This window comes from Puntigrus tetrazona, chromosome 4, assembly GCF_018831695.1.
Source record: "Puntigrus tetrazona isolate hp1 chromosome 4, ASM1883169v1, whole genome shotgun sequence".
In the NCBI taxonomy this organism is placed as follows: Eukaryota; Metazoa; Chordata; class Actinopteri; order Cypriniformes; family Cyprinidae; genus Puntigrus; species Puntigrus tetrazona.
The window spans coordinates 6,993,363-7,017,816 of NC_056702.1; the positions used below are offsets into that span (position 1 = coordinate 6,993,363).

General features: G+C 37.6%; 1 long non-coding RNA gene across 1 annotated transcript in view; it reads left to right on the forward strand.

The window, feature by feature from the left end:
• LOC122342579 overlaps positions 1-20,299 on the forward strand; it is a 28,419-nt gene extending 8,120 nt beyond the window's left edge. The window contains exons 3-5 of the long non-coding RNA XR_006250600.1: positions 15,000-15,162; positions 18,893-19,001; positions 19,470-20,299. This is a non-coding gene — a long non-coding RNA (uncharacterized LOC122342579). The remainder of the gene's footprint in view (positions 1-14,999; positions 15,163-18,892; positions 19,002-19,469) is intronic.
• The last annotated feature ends 4,155 nt before the right edge of the window (positions 20,300-24,454 follow it).

A 24,454-nucleotide genomic window follows, 5' to 3' on the forward strand; every position in this document is an offset into this window, starting at 1 on the left:
TATATATATATATATATATATATATATATATATATATATATATATATATATATATATATATATAATCTCGCTTTTTTGTTTTGTGACGTATTCTTTCTGCAAAGCAACTGAAAACAAATCCGAATCGTGACAATTCAGGTATGAGAGAAACTTGTATTTTAAAGACAAACTCATGACTCAAGCTTTCATAGAGGTTTGTGGGACTTTGATGATACGGAATGATACTATGCATTTGCACCCTCCTTTTATTTATTGAGAAACCAGCATGTTGTTCTCATTAGTTTTTCCATTTATTTGCATTGTTTTATTCTAACATTTTCAGGTAATAAATAAATATAGAAATGAAACAGACGCAACCCGTAGCTCTCAAATATCACGCGCACTTCGTTATGAAATGTCAGCACGCACCACACCAGGCCTGAAGTCAGCGACAAGACATGCGTGAACCAGTAACACCGCATGTCGTTGACATCAAACCTGATGTGACAAGTCTTGACTCACCACATTTTCAGAGCAAAGAGCACCCCGGTTTTCTGGGACCGTGAAAGTCTGGAGAGATTTACAGCACGCTCGAGACTCCCCGAAGCGAAGTGGCTCGCTTAAGGGCACTTACCCTCCACCCTCGCCATGTTTGATTGAAGATCTAAAATTTAGAGGCAGACCTTTGATTTCTATCAATCAAATAGATATTGCATGTCCAGAATTCCCATCCTGCGGTTGACTCCAAGTGCAATTAGTTTAATGCATTAACTGAAATGTTGACAGGTTAATGCTGCCCAGCTGAGTCTCTTCAGCCGACAGTCCCGTCTGTCCTGTCCATCAGTACCTTGTTACTGTGTGTGTTTGCACCGAGACGTTCACTTTACAGCTTTAGAGTACAGAAACATCGCTTTTCTGACACCTTGACAGAACCGGCTCCGCAGCTCTCGGCAGCAGACGGCCTGGGCCCCTGACCTAATTCACAGGGCTGCCCCTAACACACATACACAATGACAGGAGAAACCCCATTCTACCATACATTTTAATCTCAGGGGCTTATCTCCCTATTCATCTTAAGTCTGCGCACACACTGACACACATACATACGCACACCTCCCACAATTGGAAACGTAGAGTCAGCTCGTAGATCGTTTTCTCTCCCTATCTCTCTTTCCTCTCTCCACCTGCTCTTTGCAGACAAGGACCCCTAACAGCGCTTTAGGCCTTTATGCATCCCACAGACAACTGAAACACTAATCCTATTTACAGTGGGGCATAAAGGTAAGACTATACACATGCTGGGAGCGAACGGAAGAGCAGATTAACTCGGCAGAGCGCACATCTGACTGAGAAAGAGGGGACAGTTTATCCCTACTGCCGTTTTGGGATTCGTGAACGCAGACGTTTGTGGCTTAGTGACGTGTAATATTGACCATGATAAAGAAAAGTATAGTTTAAAGAATATGCCAAGGTCTTATAAATGTTGTCGTATTCGTGTTAATATATGGTTTTGAAAAGCTTTTATACCATTTAAAAAAAGTTTATAATCCAAATGTGTAATGAACAAGAAAACCTTTTTTGAATGTGTCTGTAACCCATTTGAAATGTATATAAAAAAAAATATAAAAAAATATATATATAAATAAATAAATAAATAAATATATATATATATATATATATATTTCACAATACTTTATTTTATGTAATTTTTTGTTTTTGTTTTTTGTTAATGGCATCACATGACTGGTAGACAATTTTATACAATAGTTAAATTGACACATCAGTGTTATAAAAGAAAAAATGCATTTCAAGTTAAATGAAATGTTTGTTGTTTTTTCTTTTTGGTGATACCAGCCTGAATTTTTTTATTTATTTGATAATCAATTGGAATTAATTTTAATTCTAAAATTATGAATACACTTAAAGAAACTGTGTATGCATGAATTAGGAAAAAAAAAACGAATAGGGAAAAAAAAACGAACAAAAAAAAGAGTATCACATCATTGACCTTTTTTTTTTTTTTTTTTTTTTTTTTTTTTTAAAGAGCAGTGTCAATCTCAACATCATGACAGATCAAAACTAAAGTAGTTTGTTTTCTACATGCTCCAGGCTCAGGAGTCGCTTTCCAGCCCGACGTGCCATTGATTTCTTTGTGCTTGTTGCTTCAAAGATGGTGTAAGATTCGGTGAAGTCAATGAACTATACGTATGTTTCACACTGCAGTCTTAATCAATCTAGCTAAGGATCCGAACCCTGCCAAAAGTAGCAAGCGATTTAATTGTGTTCAGGGTGTTAGAATTTCAGAAACGGATAGCCGTGACGTCTCACGTAGCACATGATTTAACCGTCGTATACGTGCTGATTCAGGGTAAATCTCTCTTTCACGCTGTAGCCGAATCGATAGACTGAAGTTTGGGTTGTGACCCGGTAATCCATTTTGTGGCATGTGAGAAGGGTCAGTAGGTTTGCTGACTTTTCAGATGAGTCCTGCCTGTGTAAAACTAAACCCAATGGATTCTTTTCAGTCCTTGCCTGCATATTCAGCCCCTGGCAAGAATGCACGCAAGAAGTCATTAATGTTTCATTAAGGGGTAGGAGGGGGTGTCAGACCAGCGCTAGTTATGCACCCTGGTTTCTGTGTACCCCACACACTTAAACTCTGCCCTTTGACCAAAACAAAGAGTCTGTTGATGTGCAGAGAAGAGAGTCTCTTATTACTCTGAGCGAAACACATGGCCCAATACATGCAGCCTAAAAATTTCTATTACTAATAGAAATTGCTTCACCAAAATTCAGTCTGACTGCAACGTATGTTGTTGGACTTACTCGTTTAATTATGCACCAGATAAAACTGTCTAATCATCTCAAGCAGCCATACAGTTTAAGATTTTGTCTTTTGTATCCAGCACAGGATGAGCTGTTCACCTAAGTGTAATATTTATGTTTGAGCGTCTTGGAAAAATGCACACACATGGACTCAACTGCTCTGCCATTTGTTATTTTTGCCAGACCTGTGATGGAAAGTCAGTGTATTCTTGTTCCTCCTTAATCCCTTTCAGGAGTCTTGTTGCTTCAGTTCATCCCTACCGAGTTCACTTCCAATCTAACCTTAATTAGACTCTTGGTGCAGGATCCAGACTTTCTCTCAAAACAGGTCAAGCACACTTAAGTACTTCACCGCCTGGTCTGCCCATCACATAAAGTCAATCGGGTCCCTTCTATGCCTTATTAGTGAGGCTTTAATTAGCGTTGTTCTTTGGATGTAATTGACAGGACGGAAGTTTGCTGCACTGAAGTCAGCTGCTCTTTTGAGGTCCGGATACAGATGATTTCAGGGACTTAATGTCAAGGACTAAAAACCAAGTCAAGGGTTTGCGAGCTTTCCTCAATTAGGTCAGATTATGCTTGTTGGAAATGGACGGTCTGTTTAACATGGGGAACTTTCATAACTGGAGCAGTGTACTTTATGTTAAATATTAGAAACATTGCAACATGGATTCAGCAAGTCTGAGATCAGAGCAGCATATGAAAGTGATTTCTGAAGGAACATATCACAACCAGCCAAAATTAAGCTTAATGCAAAGAAATTTTAACTTTGATTGTGATTAGCAAGATATTATTATTTTTAGCAGAGATGAATCAAAAAGGAGCAAAATTTACTGTAAAGACATTTATAAACGTTACAAAATATTTCCATTAAAATAAATGCTGTTCTTTTCAAATTTCCATCCTTAAAAATTGTTTTATTGTTTTAAAATATAGCAAATAGTTTAATCGCGTAATACTACTGTTTTATTGAATCGAAAATACAGTAAATGTATTTTTTACATGGTCTTGCAGCTGTCATTAAAATTATGCTTTATGTGAAAACTGCATGTTTAAACAATCAACGTCATTAGAGTTGCAGAAGTCAGTGTGCAGGACCAGGCTTGCGAGTTGTGTGTTTTTCTATGTTTCTTTGGTTCCAGTTGAGTACAGCTGAACTGCTGTGGAGTTTTCCATATAATGAGTGCAAATTGAGTTTCATTTCCAGTGAACTTAGAGGCCAAGTGCTGCTGGAGATGTTGTTTCAGAGTTGAGGGACTCATGGTCACACATTGTTTCCAGTCTTTCACTGATAGTTTGGAATTTTGACGAGTGCGGTTTTTCACCTGATTTGTTCTTTGCCATCATTGGCAGAGCGAAATTTCTTTCACAGTTCCTCATGCTTTGACTAAAACCACAGCATCAACTTTTGCTGTTAATGCCAGATCTCTCATTAACATTTTTGTCTCTTGACACCCCCAACGCATTTCAGTTTAGTACTTATGAAACTGACTAAACAAACACAACCTAGGGTGAGGCTATCACTGATACTGAAGAGTAACCGGAACTGTGCAAGATCATTGATTGGAATGTAAAACAAATTGTGGGTGGTTGTGGACAGGACCAAGCAAATATCTAAATTGTTTCCTGCTTGGCTTTGGGTGGTAGAATAGTGTGGTCGGTCAGGATGGGGGTAGGGCAGGGTCTCATCTTCTGGGTTGATGTTTACTGAGGAATACTGAGAAACAAACAGTGAAAAGGAAGGAAAAAATGAAAGAAGACCCCATACCACCCCAAGGACTGTCTCAAATATATCTACCCTGACTTGTGCATTTGATCATGTGCTTCTCTAATTTTTTCAGACAGTTGTTTTCTTTTAAAACCACTAAACGGCAATTTAAATACCTTTGTTTTGCCACAATACATTTTTCATATTTCTGGAAATAGCTGGTAATCGGCAGCATGTGTAGGTTGGTCTTGATTTTCTCGTCTTGGACGCTGAGGCCAAAGGCTTCTTGGAGTGTAGGTTGTTTTCCCATCTTGGCAGGGAGGAAGTGAAGGGCGTCACACAGCTCCAGGTTGTCCTGTGGAATGTCACAGTCGTATAATAGAGCCAAGGGCGAAGCTGAGGCCAGTGAGTCGGGGTAGGATGGAGGGAAAGGGGGAATGCAAATGCGCAGAGGGAAATGTAGAGAAACTGACACAGCAAACTGAGATTTATGAGAGCTGAATGACTTCAAGTAGCATTGTTTTGCTTTGTTGATTTGTTTTTGGGGATTTTTTTGTGTTGTGTGTTTTCTCTCTCTCTTTTTTTTAATTTGTTCACTTCATCTGCAGATACTCTCATATCAAACACCTCAAGGTCGTTTTTGGTCGTTTTTGTTGAACTTTAGAGTGAACTTTAGCGAATTTCTTACAAATGTTGCTTTAATATACTGGTAAGTTTAAATCTGACTGTCATCAGACCACGCAAAGCACACTTCAATTATGTGACGCCTCTGCAACTACTCAAGTACTGCAAGAGCTAAAATGAACCGAAGGCTGTAACCAAAATCCAAAGCAGATTTTGGGAGGAATAGCACCCCTCTCCCCTGACAAACAGCTTCTCTCATGTTTCTGAGATAAGCCGACCTGTGAGACTGTGAGCGCCTCTAATAGGCTGTCTGCATCAGGCTGAGGTGAAGATCAGGAGGAAGTCTAGCACTCCAGCTTCAGTCTCTCTAGGTTTGAGTTTCTGCCCCTCTCCTGATCCCTCTCTGACCTAGCGGTCACAGGACACTTTTAGGGGAGGGCTTTGCTTTTGGTGTGAAAGCTGGCAGCCGTGAAACCCTGAATCTCTGTCCTCCTCCCCTACCTGTGACCACCCACAACCAGAGGATCTAGAAAAGAAAAAAGTTCATTGAATTTCATATGGTGTTTTCTTTCTTGCTTATTGCTTTCTTCCTTGCTTTCTAGTTAGCTGCTTTTATTCCCCTATCCCATTGTGCCACTATGGGCAATTTTGATAGGTTAAAAGTATAATTGTTTAATTGGACTGTTTTGAGTTTTTCTTTGCTCTCTCTGGACTCTCTGAAGTTCACCTCTCTAGAGGAGTCATGGCTCATTTGAGGTCAATTGCATTTGCAACGCTATATGATATGCGTTGCTTTTTGAGTTAATTAACCCCTAGACATCTTGTTTGTAATTTCAGATATATTTTACACAACAAAGCATCATTTTAGCCACTTTTAAGGTTTGAACATTTTGCAAAACATGTTTGTAAATGTTATTTTTGAACAATGGTGTAACAGCAGAGTCAACATTCACACACCAGTGCCTAAGCCTGATGTTGAACCCTGTGTTTTATAGTTCAGTCGGTTAAAATGAGTGCATTACATGATTAAACCGTGTAAGAAGAATTGACATTGTCTGTGAACCCAATATTGCAAGCCCGGAGAAATGAACACCCATTTCAAAGTAATCAGGGTTATACAAATTGTTAAGCCTTAAATGACAGGTAAAGTAAAACAGACTCTTAAAACATGAAAAAAAAAATGATGCATGAAGGTAATTTTTTTTTTTGAAATGAATCCTTTTGGTTTTCTAGGGTAATTACTCTCAGCTTTGGAGTGTCCAGGTTGGCAATACAGATAGTTTTGTCCCTGTAGTTAAAAGGCAGTTCCTGGAGAGACATCTGTTGAGCATGTGCCAGACAGCCTCTGTCCTCACCTCTAGGAGAAACTTTGAGAAATGGCTGCTCAGGGAAAACACTCTACATGGGGCCTTGCTGAGACCAGCCCTATAGCTATGTCCCTGAAGCAGATCCAGTCACAGGATTCTGTCTCTCTCACTCTGTTTTGGTCTATCCCTCATTGTAACTGTGTGATAACCATTCTTTAATCTTTCTCACTCGCTATGTCTGCCATTCTGTGGAATGTTGGTGCTTTATCTTTTCTCCTCCTCTTCTTCTTTTTCCACACATCTGTCGTTCTTTTGTTTCTTTTTACTCAATTATTTTTTTCCAGATTCAGATTCTTCTTTCTTACTACTTTGCTTAAACCATTGCTCCATTATTTCTCTCTCTCTCTCTCTCTCTCTCACTCGTGCACACACACACACACACACACACACACACACACACACACACACACACTTAAATCAGTCAAATACATTTTTCAAAAATAAACCAAATGTCTTATGTTTGAGACATTCTTCATAACTCCATTCTGTAAACTCAGACTCAAAACCTTTTAACATCACTTTTAGACTTTTAGACCCATACACACTCAATAATTTACACAACCTCTATCTTTCTCTGTTTTTGTTCTCTTCTGTTTGGACCTCTTTCCAAAATATACCCATTTATTTTCACTTTTCAGTTCATTCCAAATAGCGTGCGCAGGTCTCTGTAGAAGCTGATCTTTATCTCCATGCATCAATCTGTTCAGACGTGCACTTATCCTTGTCTGTCTTTCTGTGTCATCTCTCCCTCTGATTTTTCCCTGCCACACACACACACACACACACACACACACACACACACAACAAAACAAGAAATGACACTGAACAAACCTGTAGGAACTCAAGTGCATGCTCAGCATTGTAACTGTTGACTGAAGTGTAGCCAGGCCAAAGGCGTTTAGAAACAGACAGTAGTGTGACAGTCAGCATTGTCACTGTTATAAATATGATCCTTGAGGAGAACACCTGTGCTGTTCTTATACACAAATGATTAAAACGCATTTATAATTGATTACAGAATCATTAGGTACAGAAGAAAACATCTGATTTAATACGCTGTGCTATACATAACTGAAACTTAAAATACATTTCATAAGTCAAAATATTGCTTAATAAGGTGTTTTTGGTTAAAAACATTTTGAATGTTGGCATCAAATAAGACACTAAACAACACAACACTAAACAATAGAAACTAGGGCTGCTCTTGATTAAACCTTTGTCTGGTCGATAATAGTCGTACATTTGAAGCATTAGTTGATTAATCAAACATTTATTAATGTCTTGCATAGCTTAATAAGATTTTAAGTGAACACACAGAGCTTTACACAGCACTGGCAGAAGTAATGGTTATGAATGTTTCAGCCAAAAACAGTAAGGAGTGCTTTTTTGTTTTCCGTTTAAGACATTAACTGGGCAAAACTAACTCGTCATCTCCGTAATAGTGGATACGACTCTCTAAATCTTTGTTTTCCATTTAAATTGGTTTATTTGAAAGTCAACATCACACTCTTTACATTGATGCTCCTCCATGCGGGGCAGATCATTCAGTTGTTTTCGATCTAAACCATGGAACCCAGATCATTCTAGTCTTGCCAATAATCAGTTTGAATTGAAATTGCTGCTCAAAAATCACTTTTAGATCTTTCTTAAACCTCAAATACACGATCACATCCTCCAATGTTTTAGCATTAGACTTGAATTCCATCCAAAGTTTATCAATCCTGCTTGATATTTTCAGCCACATTTTAGAGCACATTTGTTATCATTTTGTCATGTGTCTCCTAGCAACAAGGCACACTTTTTTATGTGAGTTTGTTGTTATCGGAACAGCTTTAAAGTCTGCTAGTGTAGGATTGTTGGTCGTGTAGTGTATGAAGCCCAGTTTTCCTGTCTAGAAAACCAGACAAAACGCCAGGCAAAACTAAACTAAAACCACTGGACAAAACCAAATGAAACACTAGACGAAACTAAACAAAGCAAAACAGAACACCATGACAAAAATCAACAAACAACTGGGAAAAAAACTAATTAACAAAACACTATACAAACCTTTGGTTTTGTCCCATTAATCAAAACCAAGAAAACCACTAAACAAACCTCTAGACAAAACCAGACAAAACACCAGACGAAAGTGAAAAACACCACCACCACCAAACCAAATGAAATAGCAGACAGCAAACAGAACATTAAACAAAACACTAGACAAAACCAAGTGAAACACTACACAAAACTTTTGGTTTTGATTAGGGTTTTGTTTGCTTTTGTCTGGTGTATTGATTATATTTTATCTAAACAAACCAAACGTAACACCAGACAAAACTAAACAAACCACTAAACAAAACCAAACAAAAAAACACCAGATAAAACCAAACAAAACACCAGACGAAAAAATTAAACACTAGAGAAACGTTTGGTTTTGCTTAGTGTTTTTTTTTCTTCTGGTGTTTTGTTAAGTTTTGCCTAGTGGTTTGTCTGGCTTTGTTTAGTGGTTTTAGTTTTTTCTTGTGTTTTGTTTGATTTTTATTAATGGTTTGGCTTTTTTGTCTGGTGTTTCATTTGGTTTTGTTTAGTGTTTCAGTTGCTTTTGTCTACAGCTTTCTACTGCATCGAAAATAACTAGATAAAACTAATGAAAGACAAAACAACACAAAACTCTAGACGTAATGAACCAAACAAAACTAAACAAATCTCTAAACAAACTCCGGACATAACACAGCTATATATCTGACTGACATTTCCTTTCTTACAGTAAGTCATTGCAAGTGTGTCACAGACATAGTTAGCCTTATACATTTTTCCCCAGTGCAACATTTTACTTTACCAGGGAATAGCTGTACAAAACGCTATGGCAGTATGATAAATGGCATATGTGTATCTAAAAGTGTTTGCGCTTAAAGTGAGGTGCCCTTTCTAAGTGCACAGATAGAATGTTGTCTGTGCCAGTGTTGGTGTGTGTGAGAGTGTTTTGTTCCCAAAGGACTGTTCACCAGTCTCTCTCTCTCTTTCTCTCCAGACTGCACCTGTCCTTGCCATCAGGATCTCTAATTAATCACAGAGGACCTTCTCCCCACTTTCTCCAACCAAGTATACTTTCTCATTGCCATATTTGGCCTGACAGATGGCTTCCTAGTGCCTACTTACAAACACACAAGTAGATTCTCAACTTAACGCAGCACTATGAATATCTATGGCATCTTTCCTGCTTATATCAATCATGTTTTTTAGACAAGGCACTTGGTCATATTCAGTGGCCTGATCTCACAGATTAAGTGGAAACAAACCACACTGCAATGACAGTTACTTTAAACAGAGAAAATGCCAGAGGCACATCTGTGCTTAAAAGCTTTGGCTTTTAAACTCCGTTAACCAGTTTGGAAGTGGCTTGTCACCTCAGGGCTGAGGTAGGCAGCTTTTCGGTTTCCACAAGCACGGTGGATTTCCACAACCGAGCACGGCATCTCTCACCATTCCCACAACTATGTAAACACAGACCTGTGCCAGCGAAAACAGCTGAACGTGTGTAGAATATAATCTCTGCTTCTTCATAGCGATTCGCTTGGCTCGCGAGCTATCCCGTAGGATAGATGCACACTGTAAAACCATTACACACTTCTGAAATTTCAGTTGTACTCCTCACTCACAGCATCCTTTGTTTTTGTGATTAGGGGGAAAAACGGCAGATCGAAAGAAGTTTAGAAGACATGAAAGTAACTAGTGAAATATGTTTATAGCAAGCCAGTGTCCTGACATTTGGTGCGACTAATTTCTTGAGTTGATTAACATTTATTTTCATGGAACATTGTTTTTGAAAAGTGTGCTTTTTTGTGGTTACATTTACTGCATTTACAATGGTACAATTGACCAGTTTACCATGGTCATAAGAAACAGTGTGTAATTTGCTCCAGAACTTTACGATGTTGTCTGGGAATCTTCCTTCTGTAATTCATAGATATTGATCCATTAGCAACCTCAGTGTGGATGCCAAGCTGTACAAAATACCAGATGCAGCTGAACTGAAGCCCCTTAGCCATAATTTCCTTCCTTTCCTGATGAAGACAAAAAAAATCAACAAACAAATGACTAAATAACACAGTGGAAAATTATTTCCAGCTCCAAAGGGCTTCAGATGCTGATTATGTTGAGTATCGTTTAATGTAAAGAGAAAATCAGGGCTGTCATGAGTTATTTTTATTTCATTTCATTTTTTTTGGTGTACAGTTTTCATTTAACAATCACCAGAGCTAAAATCCAGACCTAATTGTAGTACTACTTTATTGTAGTATATAATATAACATTATGAAGTGTGTATTATAAGGTGCGTTTCGATTGACAGGGTCCCTATACGCAATGTTCACTGCTCCCTATGTCCTAAGCACGGGACATCTGTTGAAGTGGTCTTAGCTGACAATAATCGCTCATTCAGAATGCCCTGCAGTGTCGTCAAAGAAAATAAATTGCAGGGTCACGCATGAATAGAAAATTACAATTTATTTTACTTTCAAATTTATACCAAAAATTAAATACATATACAATTGTGTATATAATGTAGTCAAATTGTATATGTTTTGACTAGTGGTTGTACACGTGTACACTTTCTTTCCCACACGCAGCCTCATTAACTCTGCTGATGTAAAGTTAAACAGAGTAAAATAAAAATACAAAATAATTCATACTGTTCATAACGTACATATTCATACATTACAATATGCAAATGTAACTCTTCCCCATTCCTAATACTTCAGTTTGTATAATAACATTTATTGCAACAGCTCCGTTGCCGGTTCTTTAAAAAAATCTTTTAAAGGCTCTGCTCTATCGTTAGTTCTGACTGGTGACACGGTGGCAAAGACAGTTGAGTGATTTTTTTCCCTCTCCACTATCGATGTCCCTTATTCCCTATGCCGATCGCAGTGCCGTTCAAACCTTCGGAATGGAATCTCACTTAAGATCTCTGACTACCCTGTAAAGTCTAGTTCACAGTGACGTAAAAATGGAAAACACGTATAGTTTTTTTTTTTCATTTTATGTTTTAATTAACCGAAGCAAAAATCGCTGCTGAACTTGACAGTCCATAATCATCATTTCCCTGAAAATACTTTAGTTTTTACAGAAAAAAGTTTGTCTCTCATGTCACTGCAAATATTTTATCTTCAGAAAACATGCTAATTAATTATTAAGCCATTATCAAAGAAAATAATTCTGTTCAACATCTAAAGGGGGAATGTTCCAAATTAAAATGACATGCAGTGACTCATAGTGAAATCTGCTATGATCTCATGTTGTGCACTGTGTTGCCCTGTATTTGACCTGCTCGGGGTTCTTCTGATCAAGTTTAATGTGTCAGACTTGACTCTGGGCATGTCTTGTGTCTGATGTAGCAGTGACACAAAATGTCACTTCACGTTGGCCTGATTTAAAGACTCAACCGCTTCTTCGGAGCTCATCTGGTTTGGATTGATGAGCTAGATGATTTGTTCAAGGCTTTGCAGCAGTTCTTTCATAATGACGTGTGGGTTTAATAATACACTGTTTGGGAGCTCTAAGGATAGATTGGTATGTAGCTTTGTCATATGTTCTCTCTGTGGTGGACATAAACATTTTGACACCTACCCTCTGCTATCCAGGACAGCGCGTTCTCTCATTCCACAGTCTCTGACTGCACGTGTCCTCGCAAATCATCTGTCACGATGCCCCTATCAAATAAATCCCGCCAGACTGGGTCACGCCAAATGGACTATCAGCCATGAGAATAGGTGAGACCTCTGGCGCCTTTCAGACTCACTTCATGCTGGCACTCGATCACACCTGATGTGTGACATTTGGATATAAAGACTCGACTGTTGTCTTGCGTGTTTTGAAAACACATTTTAACGGCCAAATATCAAACGCTGCTTTTGATTCAACCATCATAAGTTGACAGTAATAATAAGAATATTAATACTTAAGAAAGCACCAAATCAGCATATCAGAATAATTACAATGAAGAAAACTCAGTTTTGCTATCACAGGAATAAATTACATTTTCAAATGTTTTCGGATAGAATTCAAAAAAGTTGTTTTTGAGTTCTAATAGTTGTTGGAATGAGATTTCACAATATTAGGTTTTTTTATTCTTGTTTCTATATTTATTTTTGATTTAACAAATTCATACTCTGGAAAAAAGTGTGTGCGCATATACATATATATATTAAATATATATAAAAATGTATGTAAAAATGCATACCAAGAGCGTTTGTTTAATCAAAAATTAACAATTTTTGAAAAAATATTCCTTGATGGCAAAGCTGAATTTGGAAACTCATGTTTAATTTTTCTAAGGATTTTTTGATGAATGGAAAATTGTATTCTTTAAAAGCAATTGTTTGAAATAGAATTATTTTGTAACATTATAAATGCCTTTACTGTCACTTTTGGATGTATCATTTACATACTTGCTGAGTAAAAGTATTTTTATTATGTCTTATGTCTAATATTTAGATGTATTTTGATTTAATTTTAGGATGATGAAGAACATAAGACTATATTTTCAGCATTTGTAATCGCAGCATTAGGTGTTTTTATTACACACGATATAGGTTTTTGTTGCAACATTCTTGCCAGAATCAAATGCTTTTGTTTTATTTGATGCAGACATGATACACGCACTAACGTTACCAGTTTTTGGCTTGAGACCAGTTGGTTGGTGGAAAAAGGGCGTCTGTGGCCTGGATCAGTTTAAATCTAATCTACTTCTACAAGTCTCAGCTGTGAGCAAGAAAAATGGCCCAGGGGAGAGAGACAAAAACCCTTGAGGGTTTGTTAGAGGCCACATGTTATATGAGTGGATTGTTAAATGGAGTGGATGTGTTTCTAATCCACAAGTCAAACATCAGTTTGCTGAATAATGAATTTAGATGTGCCATAAGAACGGGAAAAAGTATGAGAAAAGAAACAACAAAAGAGATGTTTATCGGTCGTCAGCATGCTCCGCATTGCCTAGCCTGATGAATACTACATAAACATCCTCTTATCATATGAACAGAAGAGCCCTTATTTTCAACGTACTTACGCAGTCATTGTTTACTTAGACTTAATGACTACAGTCATGTCCAACACACCCCTCCATTCCATGAATCACAAACTAGATGCCCTTGAAACAAAGAGATACACATTTCACAGAGAATAATATACCCATAAGTAACCACAAAAATTTGCCGTGGGCTCATGGACTCTCCTGATGTTGCAATGCATCACGGGGGCTTTAACAGCATCAGAGGTTGTTATGAGAGTTGAAACAGACCAAATATGCTTTATAATGCTAAAGTTAGAACTACAATGTGTTTTTCACATTACACGTATATGTGTATTTCCTCATCTCTTCTTGGCAAAGTGGAGACTGTCAATGGAGCCAAGAGAGGACCTGGGTGAGGGGGAATGGGATTTTGCAGTGCTGGGCCCTCATGGCTTTTGATGCCAAGAAAAGCAACCCAGCTGAACAAATGTGAGAGAGGGTTTTAAACAAAGCATAAACAGATCTCGGGGCCTCCAGACTGCTCCTACCAGTTTGAAATGAAAGTCTTCATCATGGCTGCCATATATAACAGCGCTGTATGTGTTTTCCTGCACTTAGCTTGACAGCTAAGGAATACACCATAAATCACTTGTTACTTATTACTGAAATTAATGTGGTTTTGACAAGACTCTCTGAGTGCTAAAAACACCCGTGTTGGATGTTGAGAAGGGAGGGGTAAATATGAAATCAATAAAGATAAAGATGTGTTTTCATCTTGTTTCAGATCTCCATACCCTCACCACACAATAAAAAAGCCTTATTTTTAGTTGTAAACTGCATTTTTTAGAATTTGTAGAAATAAAAAAAACATAAGTGTTAATAAATGAAGATAAAAGTGCAATAAATGGACATTCTATTCATCAAAAGTGTAAAAAAACTTTTCAATGTTGAAAAGTGTATAATTACGATTTATAAATGAATAAATAAGCTTTCCAGTCTGGAATCTGAGGGTGCAAAAAGATCTAAATATTGAGAATATTGCCTTTGAAGCTGCAAAAATAAAGTTCTTAGCAATCACAATATATCTACATGGAACACAATTGATATTTGGCATTAAAAAATAAGCAATTTTGACTGTTACCTTACTATTATACCTCTGCTACTTGTGATATATATATGTGTATATATATATATATATATATATATATATATATATATATATATATATATATATATATATATATATAAACAATATTATTTTGTATTATATCGTTAGATATAATGTAGAGAGTTAAGCCTTAATTTTGTGTATCCAAACCCAATTGAACATTTTTGAAAGCAAGTGTAAGCTATAATCACTCGATATTTCATAACAGATTAATCCTACAACAAAACAATTGGGTGGATGTGTATTGGATGGAATTGGCTCTTGATTGGAACAAGCACTTTCACCATTTTCTGCAAATCTCCAACTGTGTGTTTACATGCTGCTTTTTTCTCTCAGCAGGAACATGCTCCCAAAGCTGCAGGGTTCCCCACGGAGACAACCTTTACGCTGCTGAAGTCAGAGGTCATCCGTCCCAGAGGGAAACAGTGGCGACACCCCAGTGCCTGAGGAGACAGAGGCGTTCAGTAGACTAATGGGGTCTGACTTCATCATTAAGAAGGTAGACAAATCATTATATACACCCACACATTCATTAGAGAGGCACAAATCTGCAGGTCTGCTTACAATGAATGAATCTCAGATACACATTTACTTAAAAGATCACTGGGCTTTGTTCGTTCATTATCGTTTTTACATTCGTGGCTTAAAGTTTTACATTTCTAAATAAAGTGCATTCAAATTTTCCCCCTAAGTAGAGTCACCCCATCACCCTAAACTTGTCCCTTTAGTGTGAGCAATTGGATTAGGCTGCTTGGTTCGTGTAGTGTCAGAGGCTAAATGGATGGCCGGGCACCATGATGGATGAACATTGCCAACAAGGCGCCTTTCCATCTGACAGACCAACATACATCATCTATTAGCCTCATTTTTGGCCGCTCTGTGGCCACATCATGGCCAAAGTAACCAAATGTGTGGCCACAGGGACGGCAGTATCATAAGTCGACATCTTTAACCCTTTATTGGTGCTCTTCAGCTTAAGCCATTTAAAATAATTGCATTTAAGACTTTAATCACATTTCACATAAGGCAGTGCAGTTGTTGTGTCCATGTGGAATGTACACTGAAAAAGAGCAAAAAATGTTTAGTCGAAAACACATGGAAGTTTTGATATAACACATAAAAAGATATTCCAAGGTGAATAATTTCTGATCAATGGCTAATGGATAAAAAGGCAAACTGGTAATGATTAAACTTCACATCTAAAATTAACATATAAATATTAATAAAAAAAATTAAATTTCATACTTTTTTTGGACCTTGTATTTATTTACTTGGCAGTCAATGGCACAGCCTCATCCAAAATACACATATTATGTTGTTTAGACAAGCAAACCTTTTTTTTTTTACAGGTTTAGAATGACATAAGTGATAATGGGTTAGTGATTAATGACAAAATTTTAGTTTTGGGGTGGAGTAACTCTTTAAAGTCATGTATTATTGTTCCATTTTTATTCAATATTAGAAAAACTAAATTGGTTTTTATATATATGTATATCATTATAAAATCGTGTCGTGGATTTTCACTTCACATCTGTATTTTTGTAGTTATTAAATTAAATATTTAGCAGTGATTTATTAAACTAAATTAATTCATCATCCTTAGTCTAAGGACAATCATCATTCTCAATTTGGAGTTTGTCTCGATGATAATGAATGATAATGAATTCACTGGTCAGAACCTCCCTAAACATCCTTCACTCTTATCGCATACATATTGTATTGTTCTTCTGTCCTCCATATGTAGGCACAGCCCCGGGCAAGATCCAGGCACCCCTTCCCTAGCCCTGGTTATTTGTTTACACTTTGGTCCATAATGCAGCCCTTAGGCCCATATAAAAACACTGCGGCTATTACTAACGAACCATTGATTAACAAAAAGAGCTGGTGTCAACCTGTCCTTAACAGAACCCTGTGTGTGCTCTTCACCATCCTCTTTTACTTCTGTTTGTATATGTGTTTGGGATGGGGGTTAGATAGGTTATTTTCTCGCTGTAGGATTGACCTGTCAAATGAGAGGTTGAGTTTTTATCAAGCTTCACAAACAATACAATAACGGGAGTAGGGCATTATTAAACAATGGCTGCAATTAACCTCATTTGCTTCATTAATTGTGTGTCAGGGCTCTAAAATAGGCCACAGAGCGGTACTTAACCCCCCACTGTGATGTGCAGCCAATGTACAGTATATGCACTTATAGGGGTCAGCTGTTATATAAAAAATGACAATATATGATGCCGGCGGACTAGGTCATCATTTAAAGGCTTATTTATTTACAGTGTATAATGTTATTTAATGTATACAAGGAATTTCTCCTGATTTTTAGTTTTATTTAATTTTAGGTATGCCCTAACCCTAACCCTAACCTGGCAATCGGTGATATAAAGTTCAACTTTCTGTCATTATTTACTAACACTCGTGTTTTTCAAGTTGTTCTATTAAAGGAGAAATTGAAGGATTTTCCCCCATACATTAAAAGCGAATGGTGACCATGGCTTTTCAAGACAGCATTTTCAATCATCTAAATTAAAGGAAATTAAAAGACAGCCTCTTAACAAATGGAAAAGATCGGTTTGAACATTTTTTGAGCTATCTCTTTTTGAAAGCCGTCCTGGTTTGGAATGACATGAAGATGAGTAAATGATGACAGAATTGCTCTCTCTCTCTTTAATCATTATTAAACATGTGTGGATGATTTTCCACATTCATTTCAGAAGAGTAATGCTGCAAAGGCAGTGAGTTTTGTAGCATTTGAGAAGTGACGCGCGGCTCAAACTCTCACCGCAGAGCATCTGTGGCACTACAGATCAATACGGCAGTGAAACCACCATGATGGGGCATTATTGAACCTCTCCCGCTTGCTGCATTGATTCACAGCTGGAGTTAAATCAGACCCCCAGTACGGAGGGCTGAATGTTGTGTGCACGTGCCAATTAATGGCTAACCAAATACCGCAAAAACCCAACACAGGATACTAAAGTTACTGAACATGGACTAAAAACGCACACGAGAGGTTTTTAAATGGTCACAAGAGCCTTAATCGACACATATTTTTCTGTCACACACTTTTTCTGTTTTACTCTCTATGGCGCATGGGCCCACCCTTAATCATTCTAGGCTGGTTATCATGTTTCTGTTGGGCTATATCCAAACTAAAGTGTTTCAGTAGTCTAAATACCCTGTCCGTTTTAAATGGTCGCATAAAAGTACATTAGAAATCAGATGTTCATATACAGTGGGGTCCAAAGGTTTAACACTAATAGAAAATTTGTTGTGCTGCATCTAATGTAAACCTAGCAATATAATAACATTTATATTCAGAAAAATTATTTACAAAGTAGAAACAACATAAAAGCAGTGTATTTTATTCCAAATTGAAAGCCGTCATTTTTCAAATTTATTGGGCCCACACCATTACAAATCATTTAATTGAACTTCATTTTAACTTAAAACAATGCATTATAATAAATGTCCCATTTAGTTTATATATATATATATAAACCCACCGGCTTTCCTCTGTATATCACTCAGAATTTAAAGAGAGATTTGATTTTTGTGAACTTTGTGTGACTCTCCGTGCGTGTGTCAGGGCACTTTACAGTATATCCCTGGGCAGACACCTGCAGCGCGGCCCGCTCTTGTCAAGATCTGTAAGTCTGTGTTTTACAACATTGCATTTTTCATGTAGCCCCTGAGCTCTCGTTGCCCCTAAAATGAATCATGCGCAACATTTCCAACCGAGACGCTATTTGTGAACAAAGGCCAGGCCTTCACCTTCAGGCATGTTTGATTCAACGTGTTACGGACGTTCGCTTTCTTCTCTATTCTTCTCTTTCAGGATTGTCTTTCACTGATGCCCCCCAGTTGTTTTGGGATATGGATCTCATGTGCACCTGTCTGAACCAACACTATTTACCATTACAACAGATTTGCCATCGGTTAGAAGCACGCAGGCTTCAACACTGCCTATGATTTAATCAACAAAAAAAGATACCCAAAATGCCCCTGATTACAATGATGACAATGTTTTGTCATTTTATTGGTTAATGCTCGGATTGGAATATGTACTAGGCAGCTCATTCAAACACGAATCCGCCTGACTATATGTGAAAATCATTTGTTTAATAGGCTTTAACTGGGACAGCACATGAGATCGTGCCATTTACTAACTAACTTTATTGGTGTGACAGAAAGAATCACGTTTCACTGTTAACCTTTTTGTCCTTTTATAGACGAGTCCATCCAAGCCTAAAGGGGAACAACTGTTTCTAAGATGACTGACAGCAACTCCGGTGATGTGTAGGAGTAATCTGAAATGAATGAGGCCCTTGTATAGAAAAGGTTAGTATGAAATGGATGGATGAATGTGGTGATATATGAGCCGACGAATCCTGTATCCTCGCCATGTCTGTTTTCTGACACAACCTCTGCTGGAAAGGGTTAAGGAGGTTCTTCCTTTGTTTTCTCTTACTGATTAATGGGCCGAGGCTCGTTTTGTTTGTAAGACATGCATTTGGCTACTCGTGCCATAGTCTTCAAAGATGCTTCTGCATTTAGCAGGCTTGCGCAGGCTTTGGAAAATGATACATGGATTAAACACACATTTTTTTTCTAGCACTCTCAAGCCCCTATAGTTGGAGGAGGAATCCAAACTAACATAACAGCGAGCGCGCTTCAAAAAAAAAACTTTGTCTTCCTCCAAACCCTGGAGAATGCAGACATATTTATGAACAGCTGCTCTTTGAATCAGATACAAGTGAAAAATGAATTGAACTCGGTTTGCTTTGTGCTGTTTTATTCTTGGAACAGGGATGATTGGGAGTGCGGGGGACTTTGCCAAGACTACACAAACACGGATTCATATCCTTCATGCCTCTCTACGACTTTCTGCTCGTGGAAAAGAACAAAATGAGGATCAAACTTGTAAAAACAAAAAATAAGTAGGCATGAAGGAATGGAGGTTTTGCCTCATTGTAAGACGAAGAAAACTGCAATGATAATCTTTATGCGGTATTTTTTTAAACAAACAAACAAACAAAAATATTTCCATGTGTATCCTTTTCGCATTCATAAACTGTGGTCCCTTCAAACTGCCTTGCGGTCTCATTAGCAAATTTTTAGTGATATTCTGTGGCCATTATTTGTGTAGCAAACAATCGAGTGATCCAAGCAGCTTTCTGTTAGTCAATGCAACAAATATTGCAAAATATGCGTGGGGAAATCTTTCTTATTCTCACAAAAATGTACCAATACTTATCAGAGTGACTAGATTTCAATATGAAAATCACTGAACAATGCACCTAAATGATTTCAGAACGTCCTTAAAATGAAATAGTGGAGCCCTCCTCCATGTCAAGAAACGGCTCCCGTCCCTCCATCGGTGTCTAGGGATTTCCCCCCATGTTTTCCATTGTTTGTCTACTTTTTCATTTAAGTCTGATTGCTTAACCTTAAGTATGAGCAGAAGCGAGGCTTGCATTAACAAGCACCGTTAAGTATACTTTTCTATACGTTCTTTCTCAGCTGAACAAAGACCGTAGGGTCTATGTCTCTCTTTGTTTAGCTGTATAAATCTTTCAGAGAAATAAAAGTCTCATCTCTGCGAGGCACCGCCTCTGATTTACGTGCAACAACATCGGCTCGCACTTCATTCAGTGTTTTCTCAGAGCGCTGAACCTCTTCAGCCGAGTGCAGCACGTTTGATGTAAGTGTGGCAGACAGTCACTCCCCGTTCCCCTCTGCTCGTGTTTTACGAGCTCTGACTATAAAACCAAAGGCTGGACTGCCCAATAGGAAACAGTCTCCCAATGGGATCATAGATGGCCTTGAATGAGAGTATAGGGAAAGAGACTAATTCTTTTTCTGACATGGTGCACATGACACTAAAGAATGAATCTGGAGGTGTGGATGTACATACATGCGTTTCTGTATGTTTTTCATGTGCTCATTGAGGAATAGCATTTTTTAAAGCTGATCTTTCCTTCCTTTATATATATATATATATATATATATATATATATATATATATATATATATATATATATTGAATTCTCAGAAGGGTAGGATAAAATTCAGAATTTTGTGTTTTACCTTAGAACTTAGAAAAAAATAAATGTTTGCTCAAATATTGTTTACAAGCCCATCTTTGGCTCATCAATGTGACAATCATAATTAGAGCGTGACATGGGAGGTCGCGACCCCCGGCAGTGCAGCCTATAACAATCGTTAAGCCCCGAGGCTTCAGGCAGGTCAGGTCTTAGATCAGGAGCTTCAGGCCACCCAGTTTGGCAGGTCTACCTATAAACAAGGATGTGAAGTGAAGAGTAGAAATGACAACACCGAAGGTTTCGGTTTCTGTAAATGATTGTAGCCTGACCAGTGATCAGGGGTGGTATGCATCAAATATAGAATCCGATCCTTGCTAGAAAGGCCCTATTTAGATTTTAGATTATTTTGCGCACACTACCATTTACAGATGTTATGATTTAAAATATGTATTTTTAATGCTTACAACAACATCATCAACAACAACGAAACTATTCCAAGTGGCTATTCTATATATAACCCTGTAGTTAATAATACATCAGAAAATATGTCACAATACATATTTGACTGTTATGGAATCGAATGTTTATTTATGTCTGTGTATTTGTTTTCCGTTTAATTTCCAAAAAGAGTTCTGTTGTTGATTTGGCCTGTCAGAATCGATCAAAATCCGTGCCATATCCTCAAATGTCACTTTTTTTGCGGCAACGTATGTTTATAGCCAGGAAACAAAATGTCTAACACAGCAGATTATGAACCGTTTTTTTTTTTTTTTTTAAATCCGCAAAAAGCGAATAGAACAACATGGGAAAGAACTGAGGGCTAAATAACAGAGAAAAGCAGAGATAAGTCTAAAGTCTTGAATATATTCCTTAGTCATTTCTGTAACGACAGGCGATCGGTTTTTAATCGAATCCTTGAACGAACAAGCAAATATTCAACAGTGTATATGAAAAGAATTAAGTGAATTAGGTTTGTCCCCCGAGACGATTTTGACAGCTCTGTGTAAACAAAGCAGCCGCTATTTGACAAGAGCAGTACAGAGACCTTTCTTATGAAGAAGGGCCATAATAATAACAATAATATCAGTGGTTTTTGGTTTAATCAGAACCTCAGTCTCGTTAGCTTTTCTGAATCTTGTAATAAAAGGGAAGCCATATTTGTTTCTATGGCTTCTAGAGAGTTCTATACAGAGTTCTACACATGCCACACCCCTGTGTGGTCTACTTTGTTCAGGTTTTTAGTGTAATACCCTTTTTATTTGGCCGTGTTAAAATCCTTTCGGTTGAATTTCCCCTTAAATACAATGCAGAAAATCTGCAAAAGCTCATCAGATTGCTCCTGGGCGTGCTGACACCTTCATCTGTGACCTCTGGGTTACCCGTACAGCCACGTGAGATACGGGCGCTTCGGCTGAAGACATCACACGTGTCCTCTATCTGTCTATCTGTAGCCCACATAATATTATCTTATTGGACAGAGATTCCACCTCTCATAGCAGCAGACTGCACATCTCTGCAATGACTCATTACATGCAAAGGCCTATGGGAAGACGGTAAAGGACTTTGTCAGATTGCATTAATGTTATACACACACAGACATCGGCTGTGCCTGTGTACAAGCAAAGCTAGGCATAAATTTATGGGTGTTCCTCAGCTATGGGCATTTTTTTGTCACAGGGGATGATTTTCATTAAAACAGATTTTCTTTTATGCCATGCCATGCCTTATTTTAGCTATACTTTTATGTATTGATTTTATTACTGTCCAGCCAGACGTTCAGTCATAACATTATGAACATCAAAGCATACTAAACATACTATTCCTCAGCAGTGTAGTTTATGTTAAAAGTAATTTGTAAACATAATAGTTTTTATCGTACATCATTTATAAACAAGCTGTAATTTCACAAAATGTCATTAATATTTTTCACGTTGGCCGCTAGGGATGCTTAAAATGTCAAATTATTTAATTTAATTGTATAATTTCGTATCATATTATAGTTTAGTTTAGTTCTTCAACGTCGTTTCCGCAGTAGAAGGCTATGAAAACACATCGCCGAACTTTAATAACAAATTAGCCATATCTTCTGTGAAAATGAAATAAACTAATGAGAGTGTATAAAGTGAGTTTTTTTTAAAAAAAAGTCCCTATGGTTGAAGCAACACCCTCATGCTGACATATAATAAATGTTAGAGTCAGATTATCCATTGTAAAAACCAACTGCAGAATGGAATGCCTGCCTCTCTGTTTCATTCTCTCTAAACAAGAACCATGTGTTTCTTCCTACATCTTCATGTTCTCAAAACACAGAGCGCTGCTCGGTAACCTTCCCAACAGTGACCGTCGGTGTCTCCCTGACTCATGGGTCTTCTACATCAAACACGCATGTCCCTGACTGTAACTGTTCATCAGCACATAATGAAAATGTAATTGTAAAAGAGTCTCCCTCAGGACGGAGGTCGCCCGTATCGAGGAACGCCCAGATTTAAATAGGCTGTCTAATTCTCCTCTGCCGCGTCGTCAAGGTTACTAGACTCAAATTCTAAAATGCACCAAAAAGTCGAGAGCGTGAATGTAATATCAGCAAAATTTCCATCCCGCTGGATTTTTTTGGCGCGCGACGCGAGAACAGGGACACAGTAAGCCTGGTTTGTTCAAAGCCCTCAGCCGTTTTCCAGCATGCCCAGACCTCCATACAGGGCTTATCAGGCCTCTGAGCGCATTCCACACAATGTTAGCTGGAGACGATGCTGTTACAATGCATTATAATCTATTTTTCCTCTCCCACTCTCTCTGCCTAACCCTCTTTCACTCTTTCCACCCTAAAGGTGCAATCACATTAGGCTTCAAACACACCAAATAATCTGAGGACACAGAATGTGTGTGAAAAAGAGCAATACGATTTGATTTCACACTCTAGAGGTTCTGCTTTTTATGAATGATGATAATAATAGAAAAACTATTATTAAAAAAGTTGCTATTTTGTATTCTTTTTATTATATTATATTATAAAAATGTTTTATATATATACATTATTTCATTTTAAAATATAACAATTTAATTCATTATTATGTATTTATTTATTGACAGTATCACATACAAATATTTAATTGAATAATTATTATAGAAATGCCTTTATTATATTATATTGCATTATAAAATGTTGTATTTTGAAATATAACATTTTGGATTTATTATGAGTATTATTTATGCATTCATGTATTATTGCTGTATTATGTATTATTATGTATTATGTATTATTTATTACATTTAATAATTTAATAATTCTAATAATACATGGAAGATGGGACATTCATATTGGATTTTCTTACTGTAGTCAGATTTTCCATTTTTTGCTCACATACGCATGAATGGACCAACATTAGCCATCCCTCATTTCCTTGTCTTTTTTCACTATTTGCTCGTGGGAAAGGCACGATAATACGGCTCCATTACTCTTCGGGACAATCACACAACACCTATGCATCTCAAGCTCTCTCACTTATATCCGTTTCCTCATTCAAGTGTTCCCGCTTATTAACTTCCTGCGAGTCTTTATGTTTGTGCAGCAGTTACGAGGACCTGAATGACGACGGTGTGAAGATGGCTCTAATAGAATCCATCTGTGGAGCCGGCCAGGACTCTAAAGAGCTCTAATACGATCTTATCAGCCTCGGGATGAGACCGCTGTTATCTCAGCGGCTACAGACACCTTCGTCAGCCACAGCGCCGCCAAGTGCTTTCTCT